Source organism: Giraffa tippelskirchi, chromosome 6 (assembly GCF_054371585.1).
Source record: "Giraffa tippelskirchi isolate mGirTip1 chromosome 6, T2T-mGirTip1v1.2.pri, whole genome shotgun sequence".
NCBI lineage: Eukaryota > Metazoa > Chordata > Mammalia > Artiodactyla > Giraffidae > Giraffa > Giraffa tippelskirchi.
In genome coordinates, this window is record NC_137280.1 from 20,915,092 (window position 1) to 20,932,086 (window position 16,995).

Genomic DNA, 16,995 nt, shown 5'->3' on the forward strand with positions numbered 1-16,995 from the left:
GGTTCCTCTGCCCATAGAACTCTCCAGGCAAGAATACTGGAGTGAGTTACCATTGCCTTCTCCAGGGGATCTTCCCAACTCGGGGATGAAACCCAGATCTCCTATGTTGGCGGCAGATTCTTTACCATCTGAGCCACCGGGGAAGCCCTGCTTCTTCTTCAAATTCCTGATTGGGTTATTTAATTATCCTCCTCTTCCCTCTGACCCAGGTTTTCCTGAAGCCCAACTAGAGTTCATCAACAGTTTTGATGCTTGAAACATTTTACTGTGAATAATGAAGGACCCAAAGATAATGTATGCATGCTTTTTTTTTTCTTTTTTGGTTGATCTAGATAATATTGCAATAAGAAAACTGTGAAAATCTTTTTTGACAAAAAGTATGTTTTCCATTTTCACGTTGTTCTCAGAGACCGTAAAATTTTGTATTGTGTTCTTTGCTGACATAATAATGATGGGGTTTCTTATTTTCTTTCTTACTCTAGGGCTAATTTGACACTGAATCAATTTTAAGATACCCAAGTTGGTGTTAAAATTCAAATTGATATGTAGAAACTTGTGTCATTGTGAGAAAACTGACAAAAAAACATAGACAAGTGTTTCATTCACTCTGTATTACTTACTTTTTACTGTCTTTCAGACCTGGAGAAGATGGATATATATGTATTTTTTAAAATTGTATTAATTTTTTCCAAAAGGTCCTGCTTTTTTGAGACTGTAAAATCCTTTTTAATCCATGTATTAAAAATGTAGATATCCCCCCCTCTGGATTCCCAGTTTCAGTGCCTTATACATAGAGAGGCATGGCCAAAAATGTGTTCTTGCTTCTAAACCATTTAAATAATATGGTAATGTCTATAATTGGCAACTTAGTAAAATCTGCAGAATCCCTGCAGCACTTAGATTGATGAATGATTGAAGAACTGGGAGAAGATATGTGTAACCAGGGCCAAGTATCTGGGGATTCTGCCTGACACGCAGACCCAGCCCTGGATGGACGTGTGAAGCTTGGAAACTGCAGTACAGACCCAAACAGCAAGGATACTCTGTTTATATCACTTGATAGAGCAAAGCTGGTAGAATCCAGGGTAAGACAGAAGGGCCAAGGTGGGAAACTAGAGCAGAGCTGATAGCTCTTTTAGTGTTTCCGGGTCCCGCTGGCTATTGGTTTGGGAAGTCTGAGTCCTTGGTCCTCGCTTGCAGAGAGGAAAGCAGGATTCTGGAGTAAGCCATGCTGTCCGCATTGAAATGAAAAAGGGACACTCCTAACATTGTCCAGTACATGTGTCTAGAGACAGAAAAGTGATAACAGCTTAATTCAAAAAATATATATAAAAGAATTCAAGAAACGTGGTATAAAATAATGGTCAAAATATATACCAGTTTTTTAGAAATTTATTTTATTGCAGTTAATTTCTGCAGTTTCTGCTGTACTGCAAAGTGAATGAGATCGATCATCTATCTATGATTTCTCATATTCTTTTCCATTATAGTTTATCACAGGATACTGAATATATTTTCCTGTGCCATACAGTAGGACCTTATTAATCCATACTGGTTTTTTTTCAATTTTTATTTTATATTTGGAGTATAATTGATTAACAATAGTGTGTTAGTTTCAGGCATACTGCAGTGATTCAGTATACATATACATGTGTCTGTTCTTTTTCAGATTCTCTTCCCATGTAAAATTGATGCTAATGAACTTACTTACAAAACAGAAACAGATTACAGACTTAGAAAACAAACTTATGGTTACCAAAGGGGAAAGGTTTGGGGGAGGGACAAATTGGTGTTTGGGAGTGATATATATATACACTACTATATTTAAATAGATATCTAACAAGGACCTACTGTATAGCACAGGGAACTCTGCTTAATATTCTGTAGCAACCTAACTGGGAAAATGTTTATAATTTTAATGGTAAAAACATAGATGTTACTCCCTCTGGAGTCCCAATTCTGTGCCTCGTACATAGAAAGTAATGGCCAAAAATATTTTCTCTATTTAAATAATGTGGTAATGTCTATAATTTGTTTTAAGATAAATGCAATGTAGTTCAAGCCTGCAGCACAAGTGAAATATTTAAGGCTAGTGTTCTTGAAGCTCAGAGCTTTAGAATCAGTCCTAATAAACAAAGGGGAACTTGTTAGAAGAACTTGTTGCATTTCTCTTTTTTGCAGTTCATTGGCTCCATTGTTAAAAGAGTGTTTCACAGTTATGGAAATAAAAGTCATTAGAAGCTTATTTGTGTGAGAGAATCTATAACACTGCCTTTCTATAACCTGAAGATGTGTAGCGAAACATGTTTACAAAAATCTTGACTGCATGCTTGGTGAGATTCTTTTTGGAACAATAGCTCGTACTTTGCCAGTCCTATACATTTTTCTGTGTATCAGATATCGTGATTATATAACTCTCATTGTGTTTCAAAAGCTGTTTTTATTACATTGCCTAAGTCAAGGTACTGCCATGTTGGTGAGTTGCTTGAACTCCCCATTGAGCATCAAACGGTGGGTAGGTAATGCAAGCTGCAAACTCAGTTATTACCGTGATAATATTTTGAGAGTGGATGATTATGGTAGTACATTGTTTTCTTGTTGGTGGCTTTTCTCATAGGTCATTTGACTAAGGTAAATTTTAAATTTTGTTTCATGGTTTGCAGGGGAGCAAGGAGCAACCATATATCTTGTGCCTAGCTCTCTGAACTGCATGTGTTTGAAAGGAAAGAGCAATACTTACCAGGGAGTACTGATACCTTATCTAATTTGCCACTTCTTTCTTCCTTTCAGAATCTTTTCATCTTTCTGTGCCTATGTTTATGCATGTATCTTCAACTTACACGGCAGGCAGTTAAATTACATAACTCTGTACCTACTAATATAACCATATCTAAACAATCTCAGGTATTGCACCAGGATCACTGTAGATCACAGATTGTGTGTTACCAGTTTAAAAGTAAGTTATGTATGATGTAGTTTCTATTCTTATTTTTTATTTGAACTCTTAATATCAGCTAGACTTATGTTCCTCTAATCAGGTATTTATTGGGTTCATACAATGGAATCTAAAAGATTGGAATGTAAAATTTATACCAAAAAAAGTTATACTCTCAAAAGTTGAAAGATTCTTTTGCAGGGAAAAGAAATAGTTTCATATGAGTAATTGCAATCAATACATGCTCCCTAAATTAATGGAGGATAACACTATAGGATTATTTTCCCAAAACTCCAGAAAATATGTGGAAGCAAAGTGAGAGTAAGAGAAGCTTGGTATGGGGTGGAAAAATGTGTTATATCACATTTTTAGTGTAAGAAGACTAATTTTAAACACAGGCTGCATTGCTTCCTTAGAGTTTCATTGTTTGTTCTGCCACTATTAGTATACTCAGTCTGCCCTAACAAAATACCATAGACCAGGTGACTTAAACAACAGAAATTTGTTTCCTCACCATTATACAGGCTGGGAATCTGAGATCTGAGTGCCAGCATGGTCAGGTTCTGGTGAGGACTCTCTTGGCTACAGACAGCCATCTTCTCCTTGCGTGCTCACATAGCCTTTTCTCAGGGTGAGTGGAGAGAGAGGGCACTCTGCTCTCTCAGCCTGTTCTTATAAGGACACATCTCACTGGGTCAGAGCCCAGCCCTTAAGACCACATTTATAATGGGGTCTGTAAAGACACTGTCTGCAAATAAGGTCACCTTGGGAGTTAAGACTTCAACTTACCAATTTTGGAAAGACAAGTCAGTCCATAGCAGTCAGTAATGAGCTTGCTGAGAGAATGGCATCCATGTAATAAGAATGTATCTTAAGTAGGTAAGTAAGCATCCAGCTGATGCTCAGATGAGAACCACATGACAGGCCCTCTACTGGGTTCAACTCTGTTTAGAATAGAGTGTCAATTTTGAGTGCAGTTACAAAAGCATAAACTAGCTTAAGTGTAAAACAACATCAACAACAGCTTCTTAGTGCAAATAATGGGAATGGGGCTGCAAATCCCAATTTGGATCTGGCTTCTGAGTTAACATTCTGCAGTTGAGTGGATGAACAGTCAAATATTACATATGTGCTCTGAAAAAATCCATACTCTCTGAGAAGGTGCAGATTCTGTTAGATCAAACAGTTTAGTTTGTTTGGATTGTCTTGTGTTTTTCTGTATTTGATTTGCCAATTATGGCAAGAAGTATATTTTCACCTCCCATTATTATGAATATGAATTTGTCCACTTTTCTCTTGTAATTCACTAAATTTTTGCTTTATGTATTTTGAGGCTATGCTACTAAGTTCATACAAGCCATTTTCACCTCCTTTGAGTGAATACCAAGCTGTTTGATTGCTGTCCAATGGGAAGAATATGTTTAGTTTTATAAGAAACTACCAAATCATCTTCCAGAGTGACTGGATTATTTACATTCCCACTAGCAATGAATAAGAGTTCCTGATACTCCATATTCTTGCCAGCACTCATGTTGTTCTAGATTTTAGCCATCCTACTAGGTACGGAGTGGCATCTCATTGTTTTAATTTACACTTGCCTGATGATGTAGGATGTGGAACATCTTGCCATGTGCTTATTTGCCATCTGTATGTCTTCTTTGTTGACATACCTGGTAAGATTGACATACCTGTTTAAAAAATATGGCCCATTATTTCATCGAGTAGTTTTGTTTCTTGTTTAATTTTACAAGCTTTTTCAATCCTTTGTCAGTTACATATTTTGCAGATACGTTCTCCCAGTCTGTGGCTTGATTTTTCCTTCCCTTGACATTATCTTTTGCATAGAAGATATTTTTAATTTTATTTATTCCTTTACCTTTATTTTTTTTTAATTTCAGGTGTGCCTACTCAATGTACTATGTAGACAGATTTTTTTAAGTCATGAACTCAGAGTCTTTGTCCATTAACTGGGTATTTCTTCTGTTTGCATATATCATGTTTATATATCTACTTCTATGCATTTCTACCATACAATTTTGTATCTTATAAATTATTTGATCCTTTTTTTACCCTCTTTTTACAAACATTTTTTTCAGCCTTTAAAAAAATCTTTTTTCTTTACTCACTTGGAAAATATATATTCTTGTTTCTGTTTTATAATTTCCTTTATGTATTTATATTGATATTTCAACAGCAACAAAGTCTATCATTAAGCAACATCTATATCCTTCTGATGAACAATTCTAAGACTATAAAATAATTTAATCCCAGTACACTTTCTTGTTTTATGTGATCTTATTTTCTCGTATTTTGGAAATTTACTGTTGTTATAAATGAAATATTTATATAGATGTATTCTGCTTATTTACCTGGGTTCTTTGTCCCTATTGCCTTTTGCATTTGACTCTTTTAATTTCTTATTCCTGAAAGAAATTTGTGTTTCCTGCTGCGATATTCTCCAAGGAGTGAACCCTCAGCGTCTTCAAGCCTAGAAAGATCTTTATTTGGCTTTTAATACTAAATAATAAACTAGCTATATTAAAATTTATATAGACAGTTAATTTCTCACAAAATTTAAAGGGATTATTCTGTTATTTTCTGGTTTCATTTCTTGCCGTTGGAAAGATTAATTGTCATATTAATTGTCATTCCTTTGTAGGATATCTATCTTTTCTCTTTGGTTACTTTTAATATATCTTTTTTTGACTTTGAGGTTCTGTAGTTTCACATGATCTGCTTAGGGGTGGCTTTTTTTTTAATATGCTATGTGTTTTCCAAATATGATGATTCATTTCATTTATCAATTCCAGAGAAAATGTTAGCCATTATGTTTTCAAATATTTATTTTCCTCCAGCCTCACTATTCTCTTTTCCTGGAACTTGCTAGAGATATAACTATTAATTCTTCCCTCCATATATTTTACTACAGAGATTAAATTCTCCCCTGAGGATTTTTTTTTAATTTAAATGTATTCATGTCTAGAAGTTAAATTTTTCTTCAAATCTGACTACTGCTTTAATAGTGATTTATTTTAATAGCATGGAGTTTTTGATTACTGTCTTTATATCATGAATTATTTTAAATATCTTTTTTTTTGCGTTTATCTACTAGTTTCAAATCAGTTTCCTCAAGTGTAAAAGAAGATAATTGTACCCACTCACTAAGTTACCATGGCATTAAATGAATGAAAACATGAAATATCCTTGGAACAGTGCCTGGCAAACAGTAATTCTTCAGTAAATATTGACTGTCATTATTATCATCACCCAAAGTTTCTAGGGGCCCAATTCTGATAAATCTATGTCTTTAACCATATATTTTCTAATTTGGGGTTGTGGTCTTATTTTAAAAGGACTTCATCTGTGCAAATCCTGGGTGTTTGGGGAACATGTTTTACCAGCACGGTTTTTATATTTGCTCTGTCAGCTGCCTCATGAGATATTACCAGCCTGGGCTATTTTTGGTCCCAATTTATCAGAGGTTGGGTTCTCAGAGTAAAGATAGTGTAAATTCTAGCCCTAAACCCTGATGAAGTTATATAGATAAGTCAGTGCTGACACACCCTAGAAAATACATCTTTTTACCACCTAAATGTCAGGTAAGACAAAGTTTTCCAAGTAACTTGATGTGTTGGTAAGTTTAGTTAGTAGAGATACCTGAGTTCACAAAATGAGCTCAGTTAATTGTTAACCACATGTGGCCACAAATGCCCAGGGTAACAGAATATAGAGCCCCGGAGCCTGCCTACAGGCAGTGGTGACTTCAGTATAGAGGTGACTGTTTTTTATTTTGTTTTGTGTTTTGAGACTAAGACTGAAAATCAGATGTACATTTTAACAGAGTTCCCATGAGAGGCACCTTGTGATGGAGTGGAGGCCTGAAAGATATAAGTTAGGAGACTAAATCGATAATCTTGGCAAAAAATGATAAGATCTTGAAACAAAGCAGGTGAAGCAGAGATTGAGGAGATGGGATAGCAAGTAGAGGCTTTAAAGAAGAGAAGCCTCAGGACTCTGTTAAAGATTTTGAGAGCATTAAGTTTTCCCTGATAGCTTGGCGATAGCAAATCCACCTGCAGTGCAGGAGATGTGGGAGTAAGGGTTCGATCCCTGGGTTGGGAAGAGCCCCTGGAGGAAGAAATGGCAACCCATTCCAGTATTTTTGCCTGGAAAATCCTATGAACAGAGCAGCCTGGCAGTCTACAGTCCATAAGGTCGCAGAGTCCGATAAACTGAGCGCGATGGGTGGGGAGTGGGGAATAGATAAGAATATTGAGTTAAAAAATGTGGACTAACCAAACGAAAGAACCATGTAGGACTGATGTTTAGGGAAGGATCAGAGTAAGAGGATCTAGCCAAAGAAACTGAGCAGGAACTGTCAGAAAGAGGAGGAAAACAGAGAGAGGAAGTGATTTCAGCTTATTTCATAAAAATTTAAGCATTACTGATACATTATGACTTATGCTTATCATCTATTTGACTAAATGTGGCCTGATTTATAACCAGAGCAAGTTCAGTAACACAGAGCTCCATCACCTGAGCTTTGGATGATTCACATGAAAAACTGACCAGGAATGAGAAAATGGAGGCATCCTTTTAAAAGCTTTTCAGAAATGGATCTTTCTGATTGTCATTTTTTCCTTCTGCCTGACTCATAATCCTGCTTTCAGCATTGAGAAAGCGATAATCTCCTAAGAAGTCACTTGAACGTTATGGAATGGGCTCCACTCCTCACTAAGCACCTTACCGATGTCTAGTCCTAATATCGGAGTGTTGCTCATTGAGATAGGATGCATAACTTCTCTGACTGTATGTATTTTAAATGACTGATCTTCCAACTTGTAAAGTGTTCTCAAAAGAGGCTGCCTTATTTGTATATGGCTTTAATTAATCTGATTTAACAAGAGTCTATAGTTTTTCTTTTTCTCCCAGAACTTAAGAGAGTTCAATGTTTTTGCTCTCAGAAAACCTCCTGATACTTGTTCTTAAGAGCCATCCTTCTAAGACGTTTGGTTATATTTTGAGAAGTAGAGGCATGTCTTGGCCTGTTTGAGCCGCCATAACAAAATACCATAGTCTGTGAGGCTTATAAGCAATAGAGCTTGTTGCTCACAGTTCTGGAGGCTGTAATTCTGAGATCAGGGTGCCAGCACGGTCCTCTGGAAGAGGGCCCTCTTTATGATTACAGACTTCTTGTATCCTCACAAGTGAGGTCTGTGGGACCTCTTTTAAAAATGCATTAATCCCACTCATTAAGTCTCTACCCTCATGACCTAATCACCTTACAAATGCCTAATACCGCCACTTTTGGGGGAGAGAATGTCATCATATGAATTTTGGAGAAGCATAAACATTCAGGGGCTTCACAGCTGGCTCTAGTGGTAAAGAACGCACCTGCCATTGCAGGAAACTTAGGAGATGCAGGTTCAATCCCTGGACCATCAGGAAGATCAATCAGGAAGATCCCCTGGAAGAGGACATGGCAACTCACTCCAGTATTCTTGCCTGGAGAATCCCATGGACAGAGGAGCCTGGTGGGCTACAGTCCATAGGGTCACAAAGAGTTGGACATCACTGAAGCAACTTAGCATGCATAAACATTCATACTGGAGCAAAGGGGAAATGTATGAGTTTTTTAAACTCAAGTGAGGATCCTTTGCTAGCAACTCCAAACTGCACAGGAAATAACATTACTGAAATTTACATCCTATGAAGAATAATTTTTGAATTGAATTGAGTGGATGCATAGCAATGTATAAAAATTTCAGATTCAAGGATACTGACCAAAAATAAATCTCACAAGGGACTGATGTGTACAACAAGATGCCAGTTGATTTATTTGCAGAATCTGTCAAATGGACCAGAGATTCATGTTAGCCATTCTATCACATTTTTCCTCTGTAAGTAAGCTGTATGAGAATCCAAACTATCAGAAGGATGTATGGCAAGCTGTGATCAAACTTAGAGGTCTAGGTACATAATGCTATACTTAATTGTACTAGATTTTGAAAGTCTGCATTGTCCATCTTCATAATTAGAATATAAGTGCACATCTGATGAAGTACTCATGATGGCTTGTCAGGTACCTTTCCTCTTGTTTTCTTTTGTTTCCATAGATGATTAGTTCACTTTATAAGTGGATTATTTTTTATTTATATTCAGTGTATTATATTGTAGATTTAATTTTTTATATAATGTCTTTGTTTTAGAATGCCAGCTCCATGGTTCTTTAGAAGAGGGATCAGAAAATGTTTTCTGTGAGGGGCTAAATAGTAAATGTAAATTCTGCTGTTGTGTAAAAGCAACCATAGACCACTTATAAATGAATGGATATGATTGTATGTTATAAAACTTTGTTACAAAAGCAAATGGTGGGCTGGATTTTACCAACCCCTGCTCTAGAGCAGTATCCGAGACTTAGTAGGGAATTTTAAAAAATTTACAATGTCTGGAATAAATGAAATGAATCAAGATGATATAATCAAGATATCATCATCAACTGTAACTGTCCAGGTATTATTTACTATCTAGCACTGTGCTAAGTGATTGATCCATGTACATTTTCTCATTTATTATGTCAGTCCTTTATATAAAGTCTGTCAGCTTTGGCTGCAAGCGAACAAGATCCCCAAATAACATTGACTTATATAAGAAAGAGAAGAAGATTGGAGAAGGCAATGGCACCCCACTCCAGTACTCTTGCCTGGAAAATCCCATGGACGGAGGAGCCTGGTAGGCTACAGTCCAGGGGGTCGCTAAGAGTCGGACACGACTGAGCGACTTCACTTTCCCTTTTCCCTTTCATGCACTGGAGAAGGAAATGGCAAACCACTCCAGTATTCTTGCCTGGAGAATCCTAAGGACGGCGGAGCCTGGTGGGCTGCCATCTGTGGGGTCGCACAGAGTCGGACACGACTGAAGCGACTTAGCATATAAGAAAGAAGGTTATCTTTCTTAATGTATATGGAATTTAGTGTAAGCAGTCTATGATTTGTTGGCAGCTTTGACAGCCCTAGAATTATAAGGCATTCGGATTCATTCTATTTTGTTGTTCCACCATCTTCAACCATACGTTTTCACTTCAAGGGCCAAAATGGCTGCTCACACTCAGTCATCACATCTGACTCCAGCCATCAAGAGAAAGAAAGGATGGCATATATAGTTCTTCCTCTCTCAATATAGAGACCTCCGGAAATTGCACATACATTTTCTCCATCATCTAATTTTAGAACTTACCTCATATGACTTCACTTACCTACCAAAGAGGTTGGATAATGTTGCTTTTATTTTAGGCAACCACATACCCTATTTAGAATCAGAAATACCAATGTTAGGAAGATGTGCAGGGGCAAATAATGGGAGTTAATGAATAGTTTCTGCCACAGGTGGAACATCATTATTCCCATTTTTCCAGAAAGGAAACACAGGCTTAGAGAGGTTAAGCAACTTGCCCTCAGTAAAGAATTAGAGGAGTGCAGGTTGTATGTGAACAGGGCAGATCTCTGGAAAGTTTTAAGAGCTGGCCTATGTTTGAAGCCATTCTCTCTCTTAAGGGAGACTTGACCTTTTCTGGTCCATTATGAGTTGTTATTTTAAACTTTATTCTCCATTGAAAGAAATTAATTTTCTTCCCTTTCAAGTGAGTGTTTCACTATAGTCTAGTGTTACCTTAACTGCCTGTAATATTGCATAAGTTACCTGAATTGAAATGGTTAGTTTTGATGTAATTGCTCACTGAAGTGCATTATGATGGTAAATTTCTAAAAGACACTGTAAAGACCATAGTAGATAGAACAGTGGTATCCATATCATGATTGAGGTGCCTTAGGGCCAGAATTATAGCTGTGCCACACACAGCATGGTCTTATTTAATCACCTTGCCAAAGATTCTGTGGTGAATATTCTCTGTTTAGAAGAGATTCACTAAATAATCAGGCAATTAGGTGATATAACTATATGATTAATTACAGGAAAATTTTGTGTTTCAAGAATTGTCTCTTTGCACTTAACTATAGTCATCAGAAATTCAAATTGCTCCATCAGATACTCAAGCTTATGTTTTCAGCATAAACCAAGCATCTGAAGATTTTTGCAAAGGAGACTATCAATCAGTTATCTCATCTGGTTTTTGTGTAGCTCTTAAAAGTAGAATATTAAAATAAAGGACCTTCTAGTGAGTTCAAAAGTTTATTGCATTTCTTTTTTTTTTTTTCAGTTTGGATTCATTTATACTTTTACTGAAGTGATGTTATCATTTATGTACAAATTTCTTGCAAAAGCTTTCCACTTTATTATTAAAAATGCTCTATGGAGTTACTGCTATGTAAACAGCAATAGAGAACCACTAAAATATCTGTAATCCAGAATAATGATTTTTTTTCTTTGTTGCGTTACCATATTGCAGCTGTAATTGCCTGAAACTTCAAAGATGTAACTATGCTTACATACATTTTGCATGTTATATACATACTTAGTTATCAGTCTGTAATTTAGGCAAGTGATATTGAGCTAATTCTGAAAATAGAATCCAATTTTGTCATAGAATTTCATTTTAATAGTTCTAAAATGAGCCATTTGAAGGCAGACATGCTTTCTTACCTGTGTTTAAATCCTAGGAATTGAGTACAGAGCCAGACCCACAGATGTGGAAGTGGGAATAGTATTTGTTTGAGAAAGTGAAATTAAAAAGAAAATTCCTCATTTGGTAGAACATGATCTACACAAAATACATTTCTTAAGATTACTTATTAAAAATATTTCTTAATATATAACTGACTACAGCTCAGGATTAAAAGCACAGTAGTTTTTACCTTTTTCCAAAATCTTAATATGGAAATAAAATGATATATTTAAAAAGTCATTTGTTTATATAAAATATGTATAAATCCTTAGATAGCTATTCTTGGATATTGTGAAAATGTCTTGTGTTTCTAGATTTTTTTTTAAATTGCTCTGTCATCAACCAGTCTTACATGCTTTTACATTTTTCTGGTATGTAGATTTAATTGGAGGTAGCCTGCATTTTGAAATCCCAAGGACCATTTTCACCAAAATACTCTTTCATTCTGATTAAGCTGCATTGCATTTTATTCTTGCTCAAGGAGTATCCTGCCCTCAGTCCTGTTTCCTTTCACCTCTTGGTCAAAGAACTGCATCATTTCATAGTGAGACATACAGTAAAAAGCATAATAATAATAATAACAACAATAATAATAATAAATGTTAATCAAAAACTGCATGTGTCTTTCTGATTGTGCCAGTGTTGTGGTATTCAATTATGCAATTTTCATTGGCATATTAATCATCTTTTCAACAAACAAGCCGGCGTTAATTAAAGCAAACCATGGATAAAGACATGTTGCCGGATCATCATTCCGTTTATCACAGTGCACAGGCTGGCCGTTAAGTAAATTCCAGACTGTGAGATGAATTTCAATGTTGGCTTCATCTTTTTGTTGTTGTTGTTGTTGGAGTTTGAATGCAACTCATCTAACAATAATAACAACAAACTTCAGACTTCACAAGAGAAAGAAGAATTTGTTTGTAATTAATGGTGAAGAAAGAAAGATAGAATAGCTGTATGCTTCATACATGGAATTAGGCTATTTATAACTAAACGATTTTTGAAGATTTTCGATTTTTTCCCCTTAACTCAAAGTACTGAAAGGATAGGGTCGGATAGAGAATTTATTTCCTCTGCCTACCTTGCAAAAAATATTGTTTGGTAAAATGAGTTAGTAGTTATAGTTTGTATGCAAAACTCAATGTTTTGCAAAAAAAGAATATATAGTGATGGTAGTATTTCAACATGTTGAACTTAAATCTTTGAATTAAACTAAACTAAAATATTTTTTGTAAATGCAACACAAGCCATCACACTTTCTGTATTTCAATCTCAAATTGCAACGTTCTTCAACTCTTGTTATTTTACATTTCTTCTCAATCCTCTTTAAAAGTAATAATTGTATCCCTAGATTTTCAAAACCTACATATACCAACAATTTCCATTATAGAAGGGATAAATCAACTTAACAAAGTGTGTTGAAACAAGGAAAACCAAATGTATTTGCTATTTTACTGTATGCTTGTAAGCTCCACATTAAACAATAATTATAATTCATCTTAAAACCTAGACTCCACAAATATATCCATTGTTTGCTCTTTTTAAAAATACAAAATTTCCATGAACTAATTAGCTATAAGTCAGTTACATATGTTTAGTTGACATATGTGTAAAAACCTTAAGGATTTTAATACTTTATACAGACAGCCCACTGCAGATAATTTCTGCCAAAAATCCCAGATTATCTCTAGTACTGCAAAAAATGATATTGATAAAAATATGTGAAATTGGAAAAATATTCTTTTATACAAAGTAGTACTTGTTTTCACACTTGTTTCACATTTAATGAAGAAGAAGAATACATATTTCTTCTTGGAAAAATTATGTGTGAGAGAAAATGGCCAGTAAAGTATAAAAAAGGTAAGAAATATTTCACTACCATCAGAGTAAAGAAATATTGTGAGATTTTCACTTTTTGCTTATAGCTGTCTTCAGCTCAAGGCAATAATTATAGTTTTCCAATAGAATTCCCAAGTAGTAAATATAATAGTACACATAAAATTCTTAGCATATGATAAGCTCTCATTTAACAGTACTTGGCTCTTGAGAGTCCATCCTAAAGGAGATCAGTCCTGACTGTTCATTGGAAGGACTGATGTTGAAGCTGAAACTCCAATACTGTGGCCACCTGATGCAAAGAGCTGACTCCTTTGAAGAGATCCTGATGCTGGGAAAGATTGAAGGTGGGAGGAGAAGGGGAAGACAGAGGATGAGATGGTTGGACAGCATCACCGACTCAATGGACATGAGTTTGGGTGGGCTCCGGGAGTGGTTGATGGACAAGGAGGCCTGGCGTGCTGCAGTCCATGGAATTGCAAAAAGTCAGACACGACTGAGTGACGGAACTGAACTGAACTGATTAGCAATGATTAGATTTAGGTGGGAAGCTTCTATTCTGAAATTAAATAGATATGAGAATTTTTATAATTTTATAATTTTCAAATGCAACTTATATTTATGATACTGCAGAGTAAAATATAATATACAAATATATAGCAAATAATGGCCTGTGTGCATGTTAAGTCGCTTGAGTCATGTCAGACTCATTGCGATGCTATGGGCTGTAGCCTGCCAGGCTCCTCTGTCTGTGGGGTTTTCCAGGCAAGAATACTGGAGTGGGTTGCCATGCCCTCCTCCAGGGCATCTTCCTGTCCCATAGGGATTGAACCTGTGTCTCTTATGTCTCCTGCTACATTTGCAATAGTTGGGAATGGTCAGTGGATTTGCATCCTAATATAGTATTTTTTTTAGCTCACTCAGTTTTCTTAGACTCTGAGTTAACTTGAGACTTTAGTCAGTTACCTCTTGTGGAAGCAGAATTTATAAAGAAGTTATATGGTAGAAGTTAAATGTGTTTAAACATATCTTGCCCTGAAAATAATATAAATCTAATTATTTTCTCTTAATAACGTTCATTTCAAATTAAAAGTTTGTTTTTAAAGAATATAGTTTGATCCTAAGATTACCACTTAGTTTGACCTCATACGAACCTCTGAGCTTCTCATTTCTCGGCACCCCAAAACTTAACTTAGCAGCTATTTTGTGTACAAAGAAAACTGTTTCTTGGAGGTACTGATCTGTGCTAGAAATTCTGGTGGTGGGATAAAGAAAGGATCACACTCTTTTTGGAAAAGCAAGTTCTTATAAGTATCAATTATTTCTAGATTAAACCCTGGAAAAAAGATGAAGTCCCCATACTTTCACCATTTATACCTTGAGATTTGGACAGTCTTCTTACCTCATACCACACAACACACACTGTGAGTAGTAATAAGAGAAGTACTTCTGCTCTACTCATGACATCACCTGATGACATCAAGCCAAAGCTGTGACAGACACAGATTGCGGATTGTGCTTATCAGACTCTCTCACCTTGGCCTCAGTTCCACGTGGCAGCTTTAACCTCTTTGACCTCAAAGTCATATTCCAAAACATCACCTTTTACTGCAAACCCTTATCAATATGCAATAGATTGATCTATCAATGTAGAGACAAGCAGTGATTCTGTCCTCTAATTTATAGCTTCCGTTGCTTTTAATTGCAATCCTTTGTCTCTCTTTCCCTTTACAGCAAACCTAGAAATTATTTCGTTATATTTTCTCTTATTTATCCCCAGACTACAGTAGCAAACTTACGTTTTAAAATTAGGTTGTCTACTGGATCCATGAGCCACTTATTCTTTAACTTATCCACCCTCCCATATAACCGTATCTCTTGCGCAACTATCTTCATATTTTACATCCACTTGAGCCCTCTTTAATGTTGGTGTTCCCTAAGATTTTCTTCTCAGCTATGGGCATTCCCAGGTGACTCTGTGGTAGAGAATCTGCCTGCCAAAACAGGAGACTCAGGAGACGAGGGTTCAGTCCCTGAGTCGGGAAGATCCCCTGAGGGAGGGCATGGCTGAACTCCAGTATTCTTGCCTGGAGAATCCCCATGGACAGAGGAGCCTGGCAGGCTACAGTCCACACAGTCTGCACAGTTGCAAACTGAGCGATTGAGCACGTGCACAGCCTGCGTGCTTTCTGTGGTCTCATCCATATCCAGGGCATAAGTAGGGTAAAAACTTCCAAATTCATAGCTTTAACTCACTATTGACCAGAGATGTGTTAATCTGTCTTTTGTTACATAAACGTTATTGATTGGAGAAGTTTCAATATTCACTTACAAAATAAATCGCTGGCCATAGGCATTAGTTTCTGCAAAAATCACCAGGTCAATAATGTGTTTAACATGGATCCCACTCCTAATCTACTGCCAAAAAAGTAATAACTAATCATCTCAAACTCAACATATCTAGGACTGAATTTCTCAGCTTTCCTTCCAAATCAGCTGTTCCTTTTACACAATACTTTTCAGCGAAAACCAGCACCATCTATCCATTCCCAGAGCCAAAAGACCACAGGGCCATCCTCGAATGACATCTTGAATCTATCTCTGTCCCCAGTGCTTTTCCCTTCATAAGGGCCATTATCATTAGTCCTTTTGAATCTATCATTTAAGACTATGCCGTGTTCCTTACTTTCAGGCCTTTCCATATGCTCACTACTTAGAATGTCCTCTCTCTCCTTCTATTCCTTTGGCCTTTTTCATTGCCCCTTGAACATGACATCTGGGACAACGGTTTTGAAAGTGTAGTCTCTAGACCAGTGGCAACAGCATTGCATGAAAACTTGTTAGAGGTACCAACTTGCAAGTGCTGCCTGAGAATTAGTGAATCAAAACTCTGAGCACAGAACCAAACAATCAGTGGTTTAACAAACCCTTCAGGGAACTCTGATGCTTGCCAAAATCTGAGCACCATTGGCCTTGGCCAGGAGTTAATAGAGTTTTTCTGTTCAAATTAGTGTGGTAAATATTTTAGGCTTTGAGGACCAAGAAGAAAAATAAAGAATATGTGAGTACTACATATGGGCTTCCCAGGTGGCTCAGTGAGTCAAAGAATCTACCTGCAATGCAGGAGATTCTGGAGACACGAGTTTGATCCCTGGGTTGGGAAGATCCCCTGGAGGATGGCATGGCAACCCACTCCAGTATTCTTGCCTGGTAAATTCCATGGTCAGAGGAACTTGGCAGGCTATAGTCCATAGGGTTGCAAAGAGTCAGACACAACTGAAGCAACAGAACCCGCATGCACACATTTATATATATGACAGCTAAAAAAGGTGACGGAATTTTTATTGGTGAAATTTTGAATTTCTAGACACAGAAATTTAAATTTCACATATTCATATATGAAGGGCTTCCCTGGTGGCTCAGATGGTAAAGCGTCTGTCTGCAATTCAGGAGACCCTGGTTCGATCCCTGGTTTGGGAAGATCCCCTGGAGAAGGAAATGGCAGCCCACTCCAATATTATTGCCTGGAAAATCCCATGGATGGTGGAGCCTGGTAGGCTACCGTCCATGGGGTCGCAAAGAGTCGGACACGACTGAGCGA

The 16,995-nt window shown here is 36.6% G+C and overlaps 1 protein-coding gene and 1 non-coding gene across 3 annotated transcripts in view; both read left to right on the forward strand.

Moving 5' to 3' along the window:
- The window catches only part of ZFPM2 (zinc finger protein, FOG family member 2), a 499,502-nt gene that overhangs the window by 160,083 nt on the left and 322,424 nt on the right, over positions 1 to 16,995 (forward strand). The window lies entirely within an intron of this gene.
- Positions 16,803 to 16,874, forward strand: TRNAC-GCA (transfer RNA cysteine (anticodon GCA)). The gene has a single exon. It is a non-coding gene; the product is annotated as a tRNA-Cys (tRNA).